We start from the raw sequence: 23,866 nt of genomic DNA on the forward strand, positions 1-23,866 counted from the left end.
TTGAAACAGAGTCTTAGGGAAGTTCAAACCTATAGTTACTCTCAGAGAACAAAACAAAACAAAAAGACACGGAGAGGTTTTGTTGAAAAACAAGAGGAGGTTCATGAGAGCACAAAAAGTAAACTAGAAGCCCATTAGTTTAAAAGAGAGAACCAGGGAAATAAATAGCTAAGAAGACCCCTCCTTGGCTCAGAACATCCTTAAACATTGTGCTCAAAAACTAACCCTGCAAAGGAGAGCAAATTTAAGTGGATCAGACTGTGCAGCAGTTTATGTCAAGTAATGTCAAAAACATTAGAGCAATCAGCTGACAATTGGTGGAACCTAACTTTGAGTGTGGTCAGGAAATGAGGTGGTCAAAGAGAATTTTGCTAAAACCACTGTTATCCCAGGTGACTGTGTGCATGGCAAAGGCTGTGCCCACTGATGAGCAACATGAGAGCTTCACACTGTCGGAGTGGTGGTAGATAGACTTTATTAAAATAGTCCAGCCAGTCAAAAATAAACAACAACAGCAAGCTCTATCCAAATGGACTAAAATGTCTAGTTTTAACAGAATATTATGAAACAAGAAAAGGAAGTGTGATACATACACAGGAAAAATAACAGGCCACAGGAACTGCCAATAAGAAAGTGCTGATGTCAGATTTAACAGAGGAAGACTTCAAAGGAGCCACTACAAATACATTCAAAGAACTAAAGGGAACCAGGCTCAGGGAAGTAAAGGAAGTTATGATGATAATGTCTCATCTTTTAGACTCTCCGTAAAGACATAGACATTATAAAACAGAACCAAATGGAAACTCTGGAATTGAAAAGTACAATAACTGAAATGGAAAACTCACCAGAGGAGCTCAAGAATAGTTTTGCACTAACAGAAGAAAGGATTAACTGTATGAAGACTGACTGATAGAAGTTATGCAGTCTGAAGAACAGAGAGAAAAAAAGAATGAAGAAAAATGAACAGAGCCTGAGTACAGTAACATAGTCAGTAATGGTGTATGCAGGGAAAATAATAAAGAGTCTGTTGACAGACTCTAAACTTTTCATGGGAGGAAACATCACTCTAGAGCTAAGTGAAAGGAACCTCAAAATTCTCTTTTATTTGAGTCCATAGGTCGTCTTTTTTTTAAAGTAAAAAGGTGAGATTGTTCCTCAACAATTGAAAATTAGGAGACATGTAGCTAAGCAGTTATATGTATATTTTTTTAAGGTAAAATTCTATCACAATATTAGAAAAGAGAGATAAACTATTTTAATACATCTGAAAAACACTTTCAATATGAAAATTGTACAGCATCAGAAGTTTGCCAAGTATCAGGAAAGCAATGTTTAGTGCTAAATAGATTTCCAGAATAACCAATATCTAAGGAAACTATAGGTATAGATATTTCCTATCTGTACATGCTACCTATTTCCTTTTCTTTTTGGTATAATTGAATTTCTTGTCCCTTGCACTCCTTTTTTACTTTCTCCCTCCACCCACTTTTTTCCATATACACATGCAAGGACTCATTTTTCCTTCTTGGCTTAGTGATTTCAGAAACACATATGTATGTATGCATTTAGTGCATTTTACCTGTGTATACTAGCTCTTATCTATGGAAAAATAGAGAAGAGGGTGAGTCAGGAAAAGGGGGAGGGAAGGAGAAGTGGGGGGAGGGGATTCATTTTATTACAACTCAATGATTATATTATGTGGCAAAATCTTTATTTCTACACAGTTTTCTGTGATTGGGGTCAAAAGTTCATTTTGCTCTCAGCATCTTTACCACTAAGCATTTTGGAGTATTGTTTCTAGAATGACAATATTCTCTCCAATACTGGGTCCATGTAAGGCAGAACTATGGGAGTAAATATCCTGTGAAGAAAGCTTTATGTGCTTATTAAAAGAAGGCTTAAACTTAAAAACATTTCCAAAAGTACATGTCATGTGTCAGCATCCTATTCATTTTTGTTCAGACTAGCTTGCCACCCCTTACTACTATCCAGAAAATATAGACAGAATTACTCTCTGTGTGGTATTCCCTGGGAAGTTATTTTCTTATTTTCATGAATGCTTGGGGACATGAACATTGAATGTTTTATTAAGTTCACAAGTTTACTTGTGGTTATTATTGATGAAGATATTAAAAATGTTATTTTGAGAAGATACAACTCAGCAAATGGTACAGAAACGTATAAAATAGATTACATGGGCTGATTAGCCTTTAATGAAGCCCAGCTAAACTGAATAAGTTGTAATAACATTTCCCTATAGCCCCATTTTGAAGGTTTGGGGAAAGAGCAGCAATAAAAACAAAGTAAAACAACAGCTTCAGAGTCACAGTAAATGCTTTAGGAATATTTCTCCTAGGAGAAAATAATGCTGGCTACTAGGCTAATTTCAGCACCTCTTTTTCTTCTCTTTTCAGTAGTAGTGTCATTAGGATCATGAACTCTGATCTTAAGTACAGTGTTGCACATCGCATTTCTAATTTATCTTTCTCAGTATTTATAATCACTTGTCTAATTTGATCTCATACAAATAATAAACCTCCTCATTCAGAAAATCTAAAGCAAATTATTCTCATTCGAATAAATTTTTCTTATTTAATTAAAAGGTTATCATTTTCTATTTTGAATTTTCATTTGAATTTGAATTTTCATGGGGGATAAAAATAAAAACAACAGCAACAATGAAAACAATGTCAATATAAACCCAATTCTGTGAATAATGAAAACAGAATCTGAGGTCATACAGGGTATAACAAGATGCTAGAAAGAGCAAGTCATAGGGGCAGACTTCCCTGAAGTTTAAATCTCTGTTTTACTATTTATCTACATTTAAAACTGGAAAAATTTACTTAACATCTTCCATTCATGAGTTTCTTAATTTAAAATTTGTTAATGATACCTACATTACAGGATTGTTGTGAGGATTTATTCATTCAACAAATATTTATTGAGTCTATTATATGCCTAATATAGTTCTAGCTAATGGACATATAAAAACAAATAAATGGAGTTCTCAAAGAGCTTATAGTCTAGAGCAGCAAGAACCAAAAATGGAAACAAATCCATGAACTACCGTGAAATGGCAACTGTGATTGATATACACATAGGGTTCAGTAGATCCATAAAGGAGGGTTCATTACTTCTAAAATAGCTTTCAGAATAAATGACATATTGTCCACCAGACAGAGATGAAATGGGCTACAATTAGAAACCTGCTGAATCATAGTTGTACTTGTAAATGGCAGTTAGTGTTCTTGTTGTACAACTTCAAAGTTTGACAAGGGGAAGGAGCTGGGATCATGTTCAGATCGTAACATTGGAATCAGGCCAGAGCATGGGATTGGGTGGAGAACGCAGCAAAGAGGACTTGATGCCAAGATTCACATAAGGACTGTCAGGAAGAAAGAGGGCTGCAGAAAGTTTTATCATATCCCAAAGCAAGGGGGGTGAGAAAGAAGGAGCATCAAAGTGAAGGTTTGACAACTAAGAACAAGTAACAAGTTTCAGAGCATGGACTCCCCCCACATCCTACCCACATACCCCTTGAAATATTACTAAAGTGGAAATAAAGTAATCATGTGGAAGGGCAACAAATATGTAGGTATAGGAAAATATTCCCACCATAAAGCTCCCATGAACAGGTATGTAACAGTCATGCCTCAGGAGGAAAAAACCCAAGGTACTATTTTTAATAAATGTAAACTTTGGACTGTCCTGCGATGAAATTATTTTTTACGTCATTCTCCTTCATTTAGGGCAGTCTCTTGCATCATCACAGATATGTTGGGAAGGGTGCAGAGAGATTGCAAAAACTTCATTCATTTAGCATTTTCATGTATGAGGCCAATAAATCTGGACAATTTCACCTTGTAAAGAGAAGTAAACATCTTGTTTTTCAAATAAGCCAGCAAAAGGATTTTGATGTAAATGAGTAATTATCTTTCCAAAGCCTGAGAGCAAAGTAAGAAAGGTCAATGAGAAAACCTGCTGTAGTTTAGATCCCCACCTTAGTTTTCAAAAGCCATGTGTGTAATTGATGACTCATGTAGGAAACAACAGAAAGATTGAGTCAGTAACTCACTGTCCAAAGCCCAGACTTTGTAAATTATTTTTTTTTTGTCATGCTTAAAAAATATTCTTGACAGTTTGGATCAACTATCACACAAAAATTTTATTAGAATTATCTTTTATTCTAACGTTAAACAAGTAGATGCAAGTCCATTTTAAGTAGTTTAAAGTCACAGATATTACCTAGCAAATGTAAATAATTTAAGTAGTTTCTAATAAAAATAAGATTAAATAGTTACAGATTAAAGGATAGATAAATACATGCATATGTGTGTGTGTGTGTGTATCTCAAAACAATGCTGGGTTCACAGGTATTGGGTGTAGAGATGCAGTCAGCTCAATCACCTCTTAGCAGTGGACTGAGATGGTTTGCTCAGGTAAAACCATACTGTTTCAGCGAAAACTTTGAAACAGCTTTCCTCATTAAATCTCCAAATGTTACTAGTTTTTGTTGTTTTGGTGCTGGTAGCACATTTGTTCTTTTACACAGAGATATAGGTGAGTTATATAGTGGCTGTTTCCCTTTAGATAATCTGCTTTTGTGTTTATTTTTGTTTTTCTTCTTTGATGGCTTACATACAGCATTTGGAATGAAGTATTTTAGGATCAATCCACTGTCTGTGGTTAGCAGGTTTTTAAAAAAATTATTAGGATGTTTTAATGAACCCCTTATGCCTTATCACTCCCCCCAAAAACATTTAGCTATAAATAGTACCTTCTTTTGATAACTCCTTGCAGATTTTAGCTACATAATTCTTTTGTTGGATTACTTTGAACAAAATTAGTTTTGTTACTTAAATTTGTACTGTAGTTATTATTTTCAAGGTCTCTGCTTTTCTCTGACTGCCAGCATCAAGACATGAAAAGAATCAATCTGTGACTCCTTCACTGAGTTATAGAACAAACAAGGGAATATGGGAAGTAGTGGCAAAAGCCACACTGAGTCTGCTTTTATAAAGAAATTCTTCCTTTAGTCCCTGCTAGTCTAATAGAAAATAAACGACCTTTTTTTCTTTCTTCATCTTCTTCTTTTTTTTTTTTTTTTTTTTTGCAAAGGAGAGTCTCTTCTCTTTAAAATCTTCTTTGAGGAATTTGGCCTCTATTGATACTTTCTAGATCTTAAATTACTTTCAGACACCAAATAAAAGATTTCCAGCATCAATGTTGACAAAAGTGAAGCATTTCGAAGTTGGAGTTCCTAGACATGAAATGTGAAGGCTGAGAACCCTGCGGAAGGGAAAATGAGTCAAAATAAAAGTGAATAAAGCAGGCACTCCATCAAATTTACTTTGTTTGCTTCGTTTATATTTAAAATTAAACAGTAGGGTCCCTTTTTCTTACATTTGGTATAATGTTCTATAATTAAATTGATAAAAGATTGATAACCAGGTCTGTCATCTTAAATCCTTATCCCCCAAAAAAGCTATAGTATCTTTTCCAATAACAAAGCTTAGATTTTATTTATATGAGTATTATCTAATCTTTGGATTTCAATTAATATCTTTATAATAAATGAGCATTTGATATATAATAAATTAGCTATGAAAACTTAACACAAGTTGTAATTTCAATTGCTGCTCTCATTTCATGCCAACTTTATTCCAAAGTAATTTGGACAGTTATTTTTTCCTTAAGAAATATAGAATATTAGGCTTCATATTTTTAAAAGAACTGTGCTCCTTGGCCCACCAACTTTGACTACTCAGTTCTCTCTTCTTCGTATTTGACTTAAAACATCCTCTTTAAGATTTTTAGTACCTTTCTTTAATTTTTGCCTACAGGAGATAGCATTTGCATGGTGGCTATTTTAGGTATAACCATAACTTGGTGTTTTCTACTAGAGTAAATTATAATCAGCTAGTACTTGAAGGTAGGTATGCAGGGGAAGAGATTCTAAGCCATAAGCTCACAATAAACCCAGTCAAACTCATCAGGGTTGGATGAGTGAGCAGAAATTACTGCCTAAGTAGGCCATAGGATCTAGTCTATCTTCAGGAATCTCAAGGTCTCAGAGCAAGCATGGTATATCTGTGGGGCTGACAGTGCTGGAACTATAAAAAGGTACTTCAGGTTTCCTGGGTTAGAAAACGCACTTTACCCCTGAATGAAATTATTTTTGCCTTGGAATAATTGTCCCAAAAGAGCATTGTGAATGTGGAGAGGTTGTTTTGAAATTTCCTTTGTTTCAACGACTCCACACTTCTAAGCAAATCTTACAAAACCCCACAATTATCTGGGGAACTCCATTGCTTTGACACATGTAGACCTTACCTTCTTTCAGAAAAGGTCATTTTGATTTTTTTCTCTCCTATGAGAACTATCCTCGATGGTCTAGTTGCATGAGATTCTTGTTAGGTATATCCCATTGAGTTTCAATGCAAAGAGATGGAGCTGGTAAAAAAAAAAAAAAAAAAAAAAAAAAAAAAAAAAAATGAGAAGAAATATGTGTTCAGTGAGACGTTAGATGTCTTTCCTATTGTTTTGTATAAGTAACTGTCCAGTGTGCTACTTCTTTATGTCTAGAGAATAAGCCAAATGCCATCCTTGCACCAGTAAGAGTTGCACACTATGACAAAATAAATCATCTTATGCCTCTATTGCTAATTGATTCCTTTTCGACTGTCCTTTTCCATAACAAAAAAAATTGCTGCTGCTAGCCTACCTTTTAACAGGTAGAGGGCTCCCTCCTGTGGGCAAGTAGCTGAAACAGTATCCATGGCAACAGACAACTCCAAACCCTGCCAACAAACACTGGCTGAGAAATCCCAGAATTATATTATAAAAAGAAAGTAGAAAATGGAAGAGAATCTAGGAAAGAGAAAAGTGAACCTGGAAAAGAATGGTGATAGGGACTTTAAAAAAATCAATAGAATAATTGCTAGAAGGAAGGAGGCAACAGATAAGACTGGATACGTGTATATCAATTAGATAATGGGAAGGGGATGGAAGGAGAGGAGAAGGGAAGGATGTGGTGACATGTTAACATAATATGTCATAAAATCTATAACCATGACGTCATCTAAACACACAATGATAAGTTTTTAGAAATATGAGAAAATGTGATTGTTAGTGCACTGAATACATTAAATATTTAAATAATTACCAGCATTTATATAACGCTCTCCACTGTCTCATGCTAACCCCTCATATTCCTCATGTAAACTCAGGAGGAAATATTCTCATTTTTATCATTGGTGTTATAATCGCTGTACTGATTTTACTAATAAGACTGAGGCACTAAGAATAATAGCAGTTTCTGTTTTAAAATGTCATAGCAAGTGATAATTATTATGATCTCCTACTATGTATCAGGAACTGTGCTCAAAATTTACTAGATTATTTAAATCCTTTGGACAAGCTAATAGTATATAGAAAGTGGAAAGGGTCATAACAGAGAAGTGTGTTTGGTGTGTTTGATATCCATCAAGGAGGTCTGTGATTAAGAGTGAAGATGAGATGTGCAGCGGGGAAATGAAGTTAGAGAAAAGACAAGCGTTTGAAACAAGTAGGGCTTTATAGGCCATTGTAAGGTGTTCACTTCACCCTGAGCAACTGTAAAATTTTTGAAGGGTTGTATGAAGATTAGGGACATAGGATGTACATTTTTAAAAGAATCTTCCCTCTGCTACATGAAAAATAGATTATAGATGTCGTGTAGAAACATGGGTACCACTTGGAAGGATACTGAAAATATCCTAACAAATGTTGATGGTACCTTGGATGTCAGTGATCGTGGTTGGTGTAGGTGGAGAGATAGGATAATTTCTAGATGTATCTTGGAGGTACATACAACGGGATTTGCTAATAAATTTGATGTGGAGTATGAGAAAAAGAAGAAAATCATTGCTTCAAAATTGTTGGCTTGAGGCCCTTAGAAATGGATTTTCCATTTACTGAGATAGGGAAAATAATGTGAACAGCAGATTTTAGGGAATCAATAGTTCACTTTTTGTCATACTAACTAGTTCTTTACTACACATCTGTCTTAGTATGGGATGCCCAGAAATCAGAGCCTGAAGCAGATGTTTACATGTTAATATGTTGTTAGGGAGACAATGATTGAGAAGCAAGTATGAGGGAAAGAGAGAAGAAGGTAGGAAAGGGGCAAGAACACGTATCAGGTGCATAACTGAGTTGGCCGCCTATTGGATCAAGCACAAGCAATCGCTCAATTGCACAGGATTTCCAACAGTCCATATAACATAAAGCACTGGAGACAGGAGGTCCAGGAGGAGGGAAGGAAATGGAATTTATCCACCAAAACCCTGACTCCCATCAAAGATTGACCTTGAGGACAATAACTGTTTCTACATGTTCAAATTTCATGTTTATGGGCACTAAAACCATCTTGGCTTATGCTTCAGTAAGAGCAGGAAAGTCCAGAGTGGGCAACAAAGCATATCATGAAGGGCAAGTGGTAAAGATCTGTCTGGTTTTTCCAAGTGCAGTCTGTTGCCTCAGCCATTGGCTGGATTAAGATCAAACTAATTTGATAACCAAGGTGAAAAAATTGGCCAAGTCCCTGGATACAGGTAAGGGTGATATGATATGAAATGAGACCCTAGACGTATCTATGTAATATTCAACTGTAGATAGCAAATAGACAGATATATGAACTTGGGGAGATAGGGCTAGATATATGAGTTCAAGATAGATTTGACTACATAAATACCAGTCATTTTTCTGCAGTTAATGCAAAGTCAGAAAACAAAAGAGAGTGAGAAAAATATTTGCAACAGATAATACAAAGTTTTAATTACTTTCATATATAAAGAGGCCACATGAATTAATTGAAAATTGAAAATGTCCCTCAATAGAAAAAAAGAAAATTAAAAAGATACAAATTGAAAATTAACATATGAAAAAATTCTATTTATACCCTCCTGTGCATGTGTGATGTCATCAGTTCCAATGTTTGAACCAAATATCATGAATTACTTAAATGTTAGATTTTAGATAGTAAGTAGGCAATAAAATATCACATGAAAGAAAAAGTGAATTATGATAAATTACTAGACATGTGGGAAGTTATTTTCTTAAAAAAAACAAAAAACTTAATAGCTCTTTCTGTTATATATATATATATATATATTTTTTTTTTTTTTTTTTTTTTTTTCCCGGTACGCTGGCCTCTCACTGTTGTGCCCTCTCCCATTGTGGAGCACAGACTTCAGACGCACAGGCTCAGTGGCCATGGCTCAAGGGCCCAGCCGCTCCACGGCATGTGGGATCTTCCCGGACCGGGGCACGAACCCGTGTCGCCTGCATCGGCAGGCAGACTCTCAAGCACTGCGCCACCAGGGAAGCCCTGTAATATATTTTTAAATAATTGACTTGAGTAGCCTTAAAAGTTGTGTGTGTGTGTGTGTGTGTGTGTGTGTGTGTGTGTCTGTGTGTGTGTGTGTGTGTATGTGTGCTTTGTTTTTGGTTACTGAATTCTCGGAAAGGCTTTTAATTGTGATCCTCAGAGATCTGAGTTTGAAAGACTGCTGGACAATGGCATTTGTATTGCCAATTCATTTTTTTGTTTGTTTCAAACTAAAATATATGTAACTTGGTCAGAACCACATTTTAAAAGTGTGAACACGGGCTCCCCTGGTGGCGCAGTGGTTGAAAGTCCGCCTGCCGATGCGGAAGACACGTGTTCGTGCCCCAGTCCGGGAAGATCCCACATGCCGCAGAGCGGCTGGGCCCGCGAGCCATGGCCACTCAGCCTGCGCGTCCGGAGCCTGTGCTCCGCAACGGGAGAGGCCACAACAGTGAGAGACCCGCGTACCACACACACACAAAAAAAGTGTGAACATATTGAAATTCAGCTCAGTTTTGTTCATTATTTATTGAGCATATGATATTTTTTCTTTAAAATATTTTAGAAAGCATAGCTGCCGAGAATGCTATTTTAACTTTGGCCTTTGATGCTAGCCAGGACATTAGCTAGTAAGTTACTTCACTTTCTGTACTTCAGTTTCCTCATCTATAAACTGGAAATAATAGTACTACCCATCTCAAGACCTGGCACGAAATAAATGCTATAAAATCTTATATCTTTGGAATATTTAAAAATAATGCATATACTATAAGCCTAGCACATAAAAGATGCTCGTAAAAGAATAAATTATTATGATTTTTCTGAGTTGGTAATGTATGCTCTACCACCTGAATTACAACTGTTTTATTGGAACTCAAAGTAGGGCTACCTTGGGACTTCCCTGGTGGCACAGTGGTTAGGAATCTGCCTGCCAGTGCAGGGGACATGGGTTTGATCCCTGGTCCGGGAAGATCCCACATGCTGCAGAGCAACTAAGCCTGTGCCACAACTACTGAGCCTGTGCTCTAGAGCCCGTGAGCCACAGCTACTGAGCCCACATGCCACAGCTACTGAAGACCCCACACCTAGAGCCTGTACTCTGCAACAAGAGAAGTCACTGCAATGAGAAGACTGTGCACCTCAACAAAAGGTAGCCCCCACTTGCCACCACTAGAGAAAGCCTGCGCACAGCAACAAAGACCTAACGCAGCCAAAAATAAAATAAAATAAATAAATTTATTTTTTAAAAAAGTAGGGCTACTCCAGTTTCTGTCCTTGGAGTAGTTTTAACAATTCAAATTTATAAAACCATATCCCCATCCAGATATTGAATTGATGAGTGATGTCATATAGTACCTAAGTTAAAAGACAGTCTAATGTTTAACAGGTGTTTTAGACTGAGGTAAACTAGCTCCTTTCCTTCTCCCCTTGAGATGTATTCTTCCCATATTGGAAAGGATAGTGTCCATTATAATATATTTTCTAAAATTTGGCCATTGGCTTTAAGACCAATCATTGTCCACTCATTTTATTTGTGTACTGGGGAATAGGAAACAACTGAGCCATTGAGTCTGTCGAGCTGTGTACTCATTGTAAATAGAGACTTACCCTGCATTGGCTTGCCAGGAAAAATTCACCCTATGGGGTGACTCATATTTGGTCATTTTTGTTTGTTTTACTGCTTTGGACATCTTCAGGAGAAAGAAATCTTCCTAGACTAAGAGAGTCGAAGTATCAGAAAATATGAAGAGATTGTTTTGAGTGCACCGTGGTATACCATTCAAATATTCTTCCTTTTCTCCCATGTGCAGAGTCGAATTAAATAGAAATAACAATAATTTTTAAAATGGAAGGAGGCTATTCTTCTTGTATTGTGATATGCCAATGTCAGAATTAAATGAGGATATAGCAATATGTGTGGTTTATATATTCAGGAAGTAGCAAGTATATTCATATAGTCAATATAAGCCACTGAAGATTATTTTGGGCCTTGAACAATTCAGCCTATTTTGGATTAATGAGAAGTGTCAAAACACCAATGTGGGAGAGTCATCCATTATTGGGAATAGAAAAAAATACCACCGAAGAGTATGCTCGGAGGGAATTGTAAGGATTAATGTACACAAATTTAGAAGAGAGAGCGAGGTGAGAGGACTCCCCACTTAGTAGTACATTAAAGAAATCTACCTCCCATGACTTTCTGAATCATTCAGGAAGGATTTAGAGAATATGATATTCTTATAACTTCATGAGTAGGACCAGTAAAGTATAATTTCTAATTGTTACTATGTCTCTACTGAAATTGAAGTTTGGAGTGCCTCATTTAGGGTGAATTACTTTTAAAAATCATGAATTCTCTCATCTTCAGGCATTTTAACTTTCTACTTTTATTTTTAAATAGTAAAGTAGTATTGTTTCTGAACTAGTAAACTTGAAAATAAGATAACATTTGGAGATGGAAAAAAATGAGAGGTCTTCCTATTATGGGTGGATAAATCAAGAATGATTTATCTGATCTTGTGAGTTAGAACAATTAGCCAGGTAAATGGGAACACAGGTTTGGGTTCCTGACCAACTGTAATGCGTCAAACTGTATCAGAGAGGTATTGACCAAATGCTTAGAGAGTACAATACAATGTCTAAGAGTTTGAGCTCATTCATCAAAGACATTTACCCAAAGGTTGCTGAGTCACTTTATCTAAAAAAATACTCTTTAAAATGTGCTTCCGCTTCCTCTTTCATGGTGAGAGATAAATTGTTGTCCAAATCTCATGAATTTCAAAGAACGATTCCTTGCTGAAATACCCCTTGTTTAGTATCAGAATGATAAGCTCTTATGAGTGATCACATTTAGAAAATTATTTAGTACATAATGATTTAATCCTATTTCTACATTGTTGCCTAAGATTATGTCATCTTGAGTTTCAAACCTATGCATAAAGTGACTTCAGTGGAAGGATGAATAACATGTCTTTACATAATATATTGAAAGGAAGTTTACATCTTATAGATTTTATAAAGGGAAGGATAGATTTGCGAAGTAAGAGTAGAATTATGTGGCTATAGTAGTCAGGGTTCTCTGGAGAAACAGAAGGATGTGAGGTAAATCTAAAAATAAATATTAAGGAAATATTAAGGAATTCCCTCATGTGATTGTGAGGTCTGGCAAGTCCAAAATCTGTAGGGTAAGCTGGCAGGCTGGAGATCCAGGAAAGAGTTGCTGTTGCAGCTGGAGTCCAAACACTGTCTGCTGGCTGAATTCTCTCTTCTTTAGGGAGCTCAATCTTTTTCCTAAGGCCTTCAAATGAATGGAGATATATATATATATATATATATATATATATATATATATATATATATATATATATATATATATATACCACCTATAACTGGTATTTTACAAGTTTCATTCTCCATTTGTTTGTTACCAATATGTAGAAATGCTCTTCACTTTGATATTGACTTTGTATCTTGCTGCTTAATTCCTTGTTAATTCTACTACTAAGTACTACTACTACTAGCTAATAATGCTAGAATTAAAATATTGTGTTGCCTAAAGTGTTCGTTTTTTTCCATAAGATGGCTCTAGTAGCACTAAGTTGTCTTCAATTTCATTCAAAACAATTTTGTTAGATTGTATTGTGACAGCTGTCCTATCAGTGGGCATTAAAAAAAAAATCAAAATTGGTGAATTTTTGTAGCCATTTTAATATTGAAGATGGAAGAAAAACATTTTTAGCATATTATGCTTTATTATTTCAAGAAATGTAAAAACGCAATGGAAACACACACAAAAAATTGTGCAGTGTATGGAGAAGGTGCTGTGACTGATCGAATGTGTCAAAAGCGGTTTGCTAAGTGTCGTGCTCGAGATTTCTCGCTGGACGGTGCTCCACGGTCGGGTAGACCAGCTGAAGTTGATAGCAATCAAATCGAAACATTAACTGAGAACAATTAATGTTATACCATGGGGGAGATAGCCGACATACTCAAAATATCCAAATCAAGAGTTGAAAATCATTTGCACCAGCTTGGTTATGTTCATCACTTTGATGTTTGGGTTCCACATAAGTTAAGTGAATAAAAACCTTCTTGACCGTATTTCTGCATGCAGTCCTATACTTAAACGTCACAAAAATGTCCCGTTTTTAAAACAAATTGTGACGGGCGATGAAAAGTGGATACTGTACAATAACGTGGAATGGAAGAGATTGTGGGGCAAGAGAAATGAACCACCACCAACTACACCAGAGGCCGGTCTTCATCCAAAGGAGGTGATGTTGTGTATATGGTGGGATTGGAAGGGTGTCCTCTATTATGAGCTTCTTCCAGAAAACCAAATGATTAATTCCAATAAGTACTGCTCCCAATTAAACCAACTGAAAGCAGCACTCGACAAAAAGCATCTGGAATTAGTCAACAGAAAACGCATAATTTTCCATCAGGATAACGCAAGATTCCATGTTTCTTTGATGACCAGGCAAAATCTGTTACATCTTGGCTGGGAAGTTTTGATCCATCCGCCATGTTCACCAGACATTGTACCTTCAGATTTCCTTTGATTTCAGTCTTTACAAAATTATCTTAATGGAAAAACTTTCAGTTCCCTGGAAGACTGTAAAAGACACCTGGAATAGTTCTTTGCTCAAAAAGATAAAAAGTTTTAGGAAGAGGGAACTATGAAGTTGCCTGAAAAATGGCAGAAGGTAGTGGAACAAAAGGGTGAATATGTTATTCAATAAAGTTCTTGGTGAAAATGAAAAATGTGTCTTTTATTTTTACTTAAAAACCGAAGGAACATTTTGGCCAACGCAACACTTTTGTTGATCACTTAGGACTTTATGATAGACAGTGGGGTTGCCTGTGATTAGAAACAATTTTACTTTCTCATTTTCTACATAGATAGATAGATAGATTTATATAAATTATATAAATGATAGATTTCTCTCCTGCGCATAGGTGAACTCTCCCTACTATCTCAGGACCTGGAGTACTCAGATGGGTCTTTGCTGTTCGCCTGCTGAACCCTTTTTTTCTGAGTGAGCACTTAATGAAGGCCTGTGGGCAGTTGGTGATGGGTGGGTGCAAACCCTTTTGAGCTTCATACTAAACTATGACATACTAAACATACTAGAACCTAAACACTCAAGCTAGTCGTCTCTCAACTTTAAACAATTGTAAAATATTCAGCTAGTTTCTCCTAATTCCTAATGATGGCAGCTTCCTTCTTTCTCACTGTTTTGCCAAGGAAAAACCAGCAGTGGGTCTCTTCTCTACTAGAAGATGATCGTTTCTGAATTTTTAATTCATTTAAGTTTGCTTAGATTCTTAAAGCTTTTATAGATTTAAGCAAATCTGTAATTTTAGGGGTCATCTGCCTTGTTTTTCTTACTAGGGTGTAAGAAATATTCCTTTGCAACTTACTACATTCAAAGCAGAAGCAGAAACATTCTTTTTTGTAGGTGTCTATTTGGTCTGTCAAAGACCTTTGTAGGTCTGTTAGCTTTGCACAACAATTTCTTATTGTGAAATTGTCTCCTTAATTTTTACCAGTGATTCTCTTTTTTGGTGCAGTTGTATATAATGATAATATATTATTATAAAACAATAAATATTTCAATGATAAGTGGGATGAAATGTTTGATATTAAATTGTATTTGTTATTCCTCATTAAACTGTGAGGTGCTTCAAAATGTATAATATAATTATTGATAAAAGAATAGCATATATCACCAGAACATAAGAGACTTTAGAAATAGTGCCACCATATATCAGAAATTAATATATCACAAACTTGTTCATTTAGTTTTTTAAGAAAATGTGAAGTGTTTAATTTATATGCTGGTCCCCCCCAAAAAAAGCACCCCAAGTTGGAACCCTGAGTGTGGGAGCCAAGCATAGAAGAAAAAGGAAAAGATATGGGAGAGAAAACACTTTAAGCATTCACTAAATGTGGCAAGATTGTAATTTTGTATTTGCTTAAAATCTCATGTGTTTGTGCATGTATTAGAATTATACTAAACACACTGAGAGTAAGAGTTCTGGAACTAAAAATAAAGGTGCAAGGGCAGTAGGAAGTGTGTTGCAGACATTAGGGAAATCCAGTTTCACATGAACAAAAATGGGGTTGACATGTATAAGAAGAAAGCCAATAAAACAGAGCAAATACTTGGTAAACGCAGGATTCAAAACAGGATTCTGTGGATTCCAGCTTGATTGTTTCCATTACCCTGTACTGTTTGGCACAAATTGTGAGGTGACCTGCTCTTAGATTGTACCTGCCTAGGACAGTGACCCAGTCCACCCGGAAGTTCTGAGGGGTGAAGGTCACCTCTCGTAGAAGATCACTGGCTCTTTACAGCTTCTTGGCAGGTGGCTCTGTCTCTCACAGAGCTTCAGCTGTCTCACGCAGAATCACATCTTCCCTGACTGGGGCCCTTAAGCTTCTGTTTCTAAGTGTACTTGGCAGGAGAAAAAAGAAGGAAATTTAGTCACACTGAAATTCCTGCCAGGTGGTAGCTCAAAAAGGAGATGTGTGTGCGTGTGTGTGTGTGTGTGTGTGTGTGTGTGTGTGAGATGGGAGATGATATTCTTTCCACAGTTAGGATTATCAGAAAAGCTGTTTTTTCACTGGCAGAGGAGGGGGACTCCAAGGAATCTATCTCTGTATGAATTCCCAGGAGAAACAATCTAGGATAAAAGAGAATGAGGCAGAAAGAGGGAGTGAAACTTTGAAAGAAATTACAATTCTCGTCTATTCAGTAAAGAGTACAATGAACAGACTATTCTCAGTTGGGAAGAAGTGGATCTGTAGCATTATTAATCAAAGAGCAAAGTAAGAAGCTCTGATCTAGAAATGTTTAACACTATTTATTCTACGTAGAGCAGTTGCCTACTCATATAATATGTTCTTACACTCTTCTCCAATATAGCGTATTTTATTGTACAAAAAAGTGCTGTATTGCCATAAATTTACTACTGATGAGGGATGTGGGCGATTGGAAGCCTTCATTTCTAAAGTCATAAGTTTCCCTCCCCAAACTGTAGGTCTTCCAGTAGAGGTAAAGCTAGCAGAGACTTCTTAGTTTCATCTTTGTCATTTTTGTTTTGTGTTTGTTGTTATTCTAAATCACTTAGAAAAGAAGATGGAAGAGATTGCAGAGGGAGGCTAGAAATCACCCATCCTAACTTTAGATTCTGTTTCTCAGGACAATAGGAGGCAACACAGTGTGCCTTACATATGTTTGTGCTGATGTGTCCTGGAGATTTAAGCTATTCTTTTGCCTTTGCTCTTTTAATGCAAGGCCTTGTCAATTTAGTCAGTACTAAGACTCTAGTAGAAAAAACAGTTTTAATTAAAGTAACAAAAGAATTACTAAGACAGCATTTTATGCATTCATTGTATTGATTTAAACCATACTATTTTTTGAAATTTTAGTGCAAACAAGAGGCATTTTAATGAATAAATTTACATTTAGAATTCATGTAAAATATGTAATTGGCAATACCTGCCCAAAGTAACACATTGTCTGTGGAGACAAATCATCTAGCAAAACAACTCTTTTACAGGAAAAAGAAAACAATAGTCAAGGCAGGAAAACATTCAGAGTCTATGGTATAGAAATTCAGTTAGAGTTTAAGGCAGCAGCAATTTAAAAGGTCGATGACTGGGCTTTGTTCATCAGCACGTAGCAAAATGAGGCTGAACAGATGGAACCCCATCTGCAGGGTGTCTGTATCTGTGGAGTGATGTTCTATAATGTGCTGATATATAAAAACTATAAATAGAAATCTCTGTAAATTAGTTCCCCTTTTACCAATTTTAACTATTTGAAAATCTTAAAAATCTCGGCTAATTGGGAAAAGGAAAAGAGTATCTATTCACCTTAAGGTCTGTGGTCTTTTCTGAGAGTAGTATCAACATGTTTACCATGATTCCTATCATAGGTCTGTCTGTGAAGTTAAGAAGAAAAAAAGTAAGGGAAAGGGGAAAAAATGATACTTGAAAATAGTTAGGGTCAAAAAGTTCAAAGTGTCTTCTACCTGGAGAAAAAATCAATTGCAAACTTTTAGTCATTCAGATGGTAAAACAATGTTGCCTACTGGTTTTAAAATTCTTTTTCTATCAATTTGTGTCATTTTTATTAAGTGGATTGAAAAACCTATTTTCTATCAATGCATCAAGAATTTATCTTTGCAATACCACTATTAAAATTCAATATTCAAAGATAAATTTTCTGTAAAAGATAGCTCCAATTTCTTACAGAGGTAATCTATAGTGATTTTAGTTTTTTCTAAGGGAAGCAAAAGAAAAAATGACTGGGACATTATAAGAAAACTTATAGTGCAAAAAGTTTTCTTTTATATTCTATAATTACTGATACTACTGATGTGTATCTGCACGCAGGCTGCATGACCTTGAACAATTTACTTAAGCTCTGTTTGTCTCAGATTCCTCAAATGCAAAAAAGGATTATGACTATACTTACGATAATCTCATAAGGCTTTTATGAGAATTAAATAAGTCCACACATGTAAATTACTTAGAACTGTACCTGACATAGAATAAGTGTTCAGTGAATATCACATATTACAGTGTAGACAGTACTCTTTGTGGCCCAGACATTAGCCAAAATTCTCCCCAGATGGCTCCCCAGGATGGGGCTGGATAGACATTTGTTACCCCTACATCTAAAAACTGTTTACTTAAATGTTTTTCCTGTAAATATATTGTTCTTACTGTAAGACAGATGTACCATGGGCACCTGAAATTAATAATTTGCTGTGCAGTTTTGGCAGTGGGCTTAACATCTACCTAGTTAGATTCCTGCTGTAATCTTGGTTTTCCTTATTACTTTGGTTAAGAGAATGAGAACCAATCCATGGTTCCTCCTGGGCTTTTGGTCTTTTAAAAAAATATTATCTTCTCAAAAATCAATCTTTCTCTCCCCAAATCTTTATATCATCCAGTCTCTCCTGAATTTATTACATTAACCTTATCTTTTTCTTCTGCCTGCTCTTGATGCCTTCCCCTTGCTCTTATACAACAGAGTCTTCCTGTGGTCAATACTTTCCATGCAAAAGGCACAATTATTCCTATTTAAGGATGAGAAAAATGAGGCTCCGAGAGGTCAAGTGTACTTGTAAATTTGAACGTGGGCCTATTTGACTTGAAATTTGTGCTTTGCAGTACTGCTAAGGCTGTCGACACATGAACTACAAAAGGCTCTACTATTCTAACACTATTGAAAACAGAAAGGTTGAGGAATGGGGTTAGCTTTATTGTCAGACAAGCCAATATACTGGGATAGTAGACATGTAATGTACCAAATATCTCATTCTTTAAAGCCTTTTTTAGAGAGTCCCACCCTTTTTAGACAATGGTATTGAAACTAAGGTTCATATATGTAATATTTTATCCTCTTTGCTTGTGTATGATGGGAGGGGTAACATTTAAATTGTTCAGAAGATCAAGACTTGAAAATTGGGGATGCATATTTTCAAATTGTAGTTCATGTTTTACTAAAAATGTAGAAATCTCTTGGAAGCCAAGCCATAATTTTTAATTGGTCCCAGAGAGGTAAAGAATATGGAAAAGGAGATAAATACTTTATGTTAATCATTACCCTTGAATAAAAAAGAAGACTACAAATCCTAATTTCTCTATAAGAAGTTAGAATGACCCTAAAAATTAGAAAGTAGGAGGAAATCATGTATCATAAGAATTGAACTATTTTGTCCTGGAAATAATTACAAACACTTCTGAAAGGAAGGAATTATGGTAATAAATAGGAATTTCTGTAGAATTTATTTATTCCCAAACTGTACTGTACACTGAATTTTTTCACAGACCTTTTCAAAAATACAGGTACTTGGACCACTCATGTAATCTACTGAATCAGAATTCTCATTTACAAATAATTATTTTGTACAAATAGGCTTTTGAAAAACTGCTCTAGACTATGACTTGCTGCTGTTCTTAGAAACACACACACACACACAAAACCTATTTTGATCATTTATTTTAAAACAGTTTGAAGAATAAGATTATAAAATAAATGAAAACAATAAGAAACATTTCTGTCATGATATATTAGTCATATTATAACAAATGTGGTCTCTTTTTAAAGTAAATGTTGGGAGGTTGGGATGAATGAAATCAAGTGAACCTCAAACTTATTGACGAGAATACTTTAAGTATTTCATTCAAAAATTGTAACAAATATTGAGGAATGAGCAGTAATATATATCTGATTCAAAAATAATATTTGGGGTTTTTTTTAATCATTCGATTTTATATGGCAAAACATTGATTTGCTCTGATTTCAAATGTCATAGATTTTTACAACATTGTGCACTAACTGGGCCCTTTCAAGTTTGATTTCTATAACACTAATTAATTTCCTGGACCCGGGCCTAAGTGACAAGATCATACAACCTTATGACAATAGAAGAATGGGTCAGGAGGCATAACAAGAAGTTGTATAAATGGCTCCAGAGATCAGCCTGTGTTCAAAGGGACTGACAAAGTTATATTCCTAACCATTTAGATATAATTTTGTCTAAACTGCTTCACATGTTTAAAACCATTCTTCTATCAGTAGACATGTAAGCTAGGACGTCATGAAGCAAGTAAAAACAGTTGAGTCCACTGCTCTTTGGTAATAAAGAATTTCCAGTAATTGGAGTATCAACAGTCAATGGGCTTTACATGTGTGTTGAAAAGGTAATTTAGAAAGATTTCTTCCCATTGCTATTTGCAAGTACTTTCTTAAATTTAATTCAATCCATATATTATAAATTACCATATTTCCGTATATATTGGCTATCTCATCTTCAGTCATCTTTCTATAACAAAATAATAGTTTATCTTCAAACAAACATCATTTACAGTGGAATAGATTTTAGCATTTTTTATGAGTTTGGATTCTAATGAATTGTGTTGTTAGAAAATAATTCTCCAGCAGTATTAAATGAATACTTTTCCTAATTAATTACCAACTTGCTAGGTGTAGAAATTCAGTGAAAGGGAATAACAAATAGGTACATATTTATGGATTGAGAAACTGTATGGCTGGTGGTGTTACCAATTAGAAGAGAACATTGGAGAAACATTGTTTTGAAAATGCTAATGTGATGTTGCAAGTATGGATTTAGGACTCAAAAGTGTATAAAGGAAGTTAAATAATGGAAGAGATGAAATTAGCCAGGGAGCATAAGTAGTGAAAAGAATAAGAGTATAAGAAGAAAAAGAGATCAAAGGTCTAGGAAACACTCAAATGTCAAGACACTGAAGATCTTGAAAGGATCTGAACCAAAGTCTAATCAGGAGGAAAACCAGGAATGCTCTTTTGATTATAATAGACCCAAAGAAGTTGAGAGAATCGTGATTAGATTTTTAAAAAATCAGAAGATACAGCAAAGACAAGTAAAATAAGGGTCATCATCATATAGTTCCATAATGTCAAAATCTTAAAAGTAAGAAGGATTCTGCTACCCAATTGTGGCCAAACTATTATAAAGATTATCTGAAATTTAAAATATTTTTTATCTACTGTTGTCAGAACCTTGATCTTACATGAAGAGGTTAATATAGTAGTGCTTAAAGAAAATAAAACTAAAAACAGATGAGTTAATTTTTGTTGAATGAGTGTATATTGACCTATTTCTGGTGTGTTTGAGTATCTGAATCAATCTAAAATGTAAAAGTACTTTCATAGTTGAGTAGGTTACTTAGTAATGTTTTGTCTGCTGAGAACGTATATATTCAAGGATTGCCCTGGATTGTATATATCTGTTTGTGCACCAATTTGTATAAAATGTAGCAATAATAATACTTTTACTAGGATTTTTCTAAATCTCTTATATTTTTCTTACTGAAAAAATAAAAACCAAAACATTAAAATAAAATGCTTTCTCCAATTAAAATGAGATAATAAACTTGAATTTCACACTCTATTGTCAGTAGTAAGTTGGAGAAAAAATTTTAAGGCCAGGGCTTCACTTTTTCAAACATGATGGGCTGAACACAATCATCAGTGTTCTTTTGACTATAATTCATATATTTCTGATTAGCACCATGAATGTAGAAAGCAGAGGAGTAGACAAAATAAGTTGTAGTTTAATAATGAATTATGCCCACTGAGGTTATATATTTTTCAGGGTTGCTTTTTGAAAAAAAACTCATATTTTCCTGGAGTTACCTCTAGGTTCAGTGCCACTGAATGAAAAGACACCCTACATGTGTAGCACAGTCATTAAGATTTCATCTCTAATTCCACATGTTTGTAACATAGGTCAAGGAACCATCACGTGTGAGGTCAGAGTATTGCAATAAAACTTAGACCAAAATAGATCTTGGTCAGAAATCTTGTCATCAATTTTGAATGACATTTCTTACAAACACAGAGCACTCATTGATTCACTTGTGAGGCTTCTTTAGACTCATACTCTGGCAGGAAGCTGTGGTGTACAGTGGGGCATGATTGAAGCCCCTTCATCTCTCCTATGATGTATTATTTGAAAATGTCAAACTTGTTTTCCTATTCCTGGAATCTAAGTGATTCGGAATGAGCTGCTTATTTATATACACAGTCACTCCTTAATAGTTTTGTAAAATTATGTGCTGTGACACTGCCAGTAAGAAAAGGGATTGCCTTATGCAGAATACTGTTCTTCTCTTTCTACCTTCTCTTGATTGTGTTATCATAGTTATATTGCTGCATATTTTCACATCCATCTTGCAATTTGAAAGAAAATGAAATGGCTTAATAAATAATATGAGCTAAATTTTTTCATCTCAAAAGAGATTAGTTTTTCTTTTTCAGTCAGTGTAACAGTCCAAAACCATAATCAATTTTGAGGTTATTAAGAGGGAGAGAAATCTGCTACTGCTACTTGTGTCTGACCTCAGGGTCCCCTCCAGTGATCCTACTCACTACTTGTAAGATATTGGACCTTCATGATATATAGGATCAACTCACTTGCTCTAAGAATACACCAGAAGTATCCTGAAGCCCCAACATCTTCATAAGGAGGATAACAATTATATCCATAACTACTCTCTCCACTGTCTATTTATTATAATCATTTTATAAATACTGAATCTCTCAACTCAGATATTTAACAATACCCTATAATAAATATGCAAGTAAATCCAGAACATAAAAGTACTTTGATAGTTCAGTAGTTTATTTAGTAATGTTTCATCTGTCTTCCATGAGATTGTATATATTCAAAGATTGTCCTGGATTGCATATATCAGTTTGTACACAGAATTGTATAAAACGTAGCAATAATGCTTTTCCTAAGGTTTTTCTAAATCACTTTTATTTATTTATAATAAATAGAAGTCTAAGAATATTTTAAAGTGAACAAAATGCACATTATCACTAGATGTTTGTATCCAAAAAACAATATCACACTTAGTCCTAAGGAATAGGGCACCTCCTATAGTCCTGCAATTCAAATGGCCCCTATATATTACATGCAAAAAAACACGTACACACACATCTCCTAGATTGTTACATCTGACTGTCCTCATCACTTGAATATGATACAGCATTTACACAGAGCAAACTGTTGTCCCAGACATCTCTTCTTAGTAGCAAAGTTCCATCATCAGGGAACCATTTCTCCCTCTGACCTGACAGCCTCAAAAGTAAAAGTGTCTGCATCTGAATGGCCTTTAGTTTTGTGGGATGTTCTACTGCCACAGAGACAGACACAGCTTCAGATCGTGAGAAGTGTCTCAGCAACAGATCCACTAAGGTCAGAGAATAAAACAGAGAGTAAATACAAAAATAGAACCCAAGAAAACAAAATCTGAAATTTTTCAATAAACAGAAACCATCCAAAACTATATCTACTTATAGTTTTCAACATATATTCAAAACATAATGGGGAACAAAGAAAGTGACCAAATTCACACACACACACACACACACACACACACACACACACACACAAACACAAATGAAGAATAAGAGACACTGAATAAATTGCAAACAACCAGTAGTTAAACAAAGCCAAGGTAATTCCAATGACATGATGTTCATAAAATAATGTTTTGTTTAGTTTTTAGCCAGTAGTGATAATGTTTTGCATGGTACTAAGAATACACATTTATAGAAAAAAATAGAATTTTTATAAAAAATTTATACTCACCTATAGATAATGTCTAAGCTAAGTAAGACTAATCTGAAATTTGATTCTAGAATGACCAAATACATAGAACTGTGATTGGTTATGTCTAATTATGTTTGTATTTGTTTTGCATAGGGTCCATTAAACTTCTTGGATATACATATCAAAATTTTTTATCAAATTTGCAAAAGTTGAGGCCAGTTATTTCCAAGTGCACTGGGATATAATCCTTGTTCTTAAAACGTTGTCTTTCCTTTCATAGGGTTTTAAATAGATTCCCTTGGAGTATGAATGAGTATTCTCTACTCTCAGTGAATTTCAAGCATCAGTACATGGCTTGACTTCTCA

Source organism: Tursiops truncatus, chromosome 6 (assembly GCF_011762595.2).
Source record: "Tursiops truncatus isolate mTurTru1 chromosome 6, mTurTru1.mat.Y, whole genome shotgun sequence".
NCBI lineage: Eukaryota > Metazoa > Chordata > Mammalia > Artiodactyla > Delphinidae > Tursiops > Tursiops truncatus.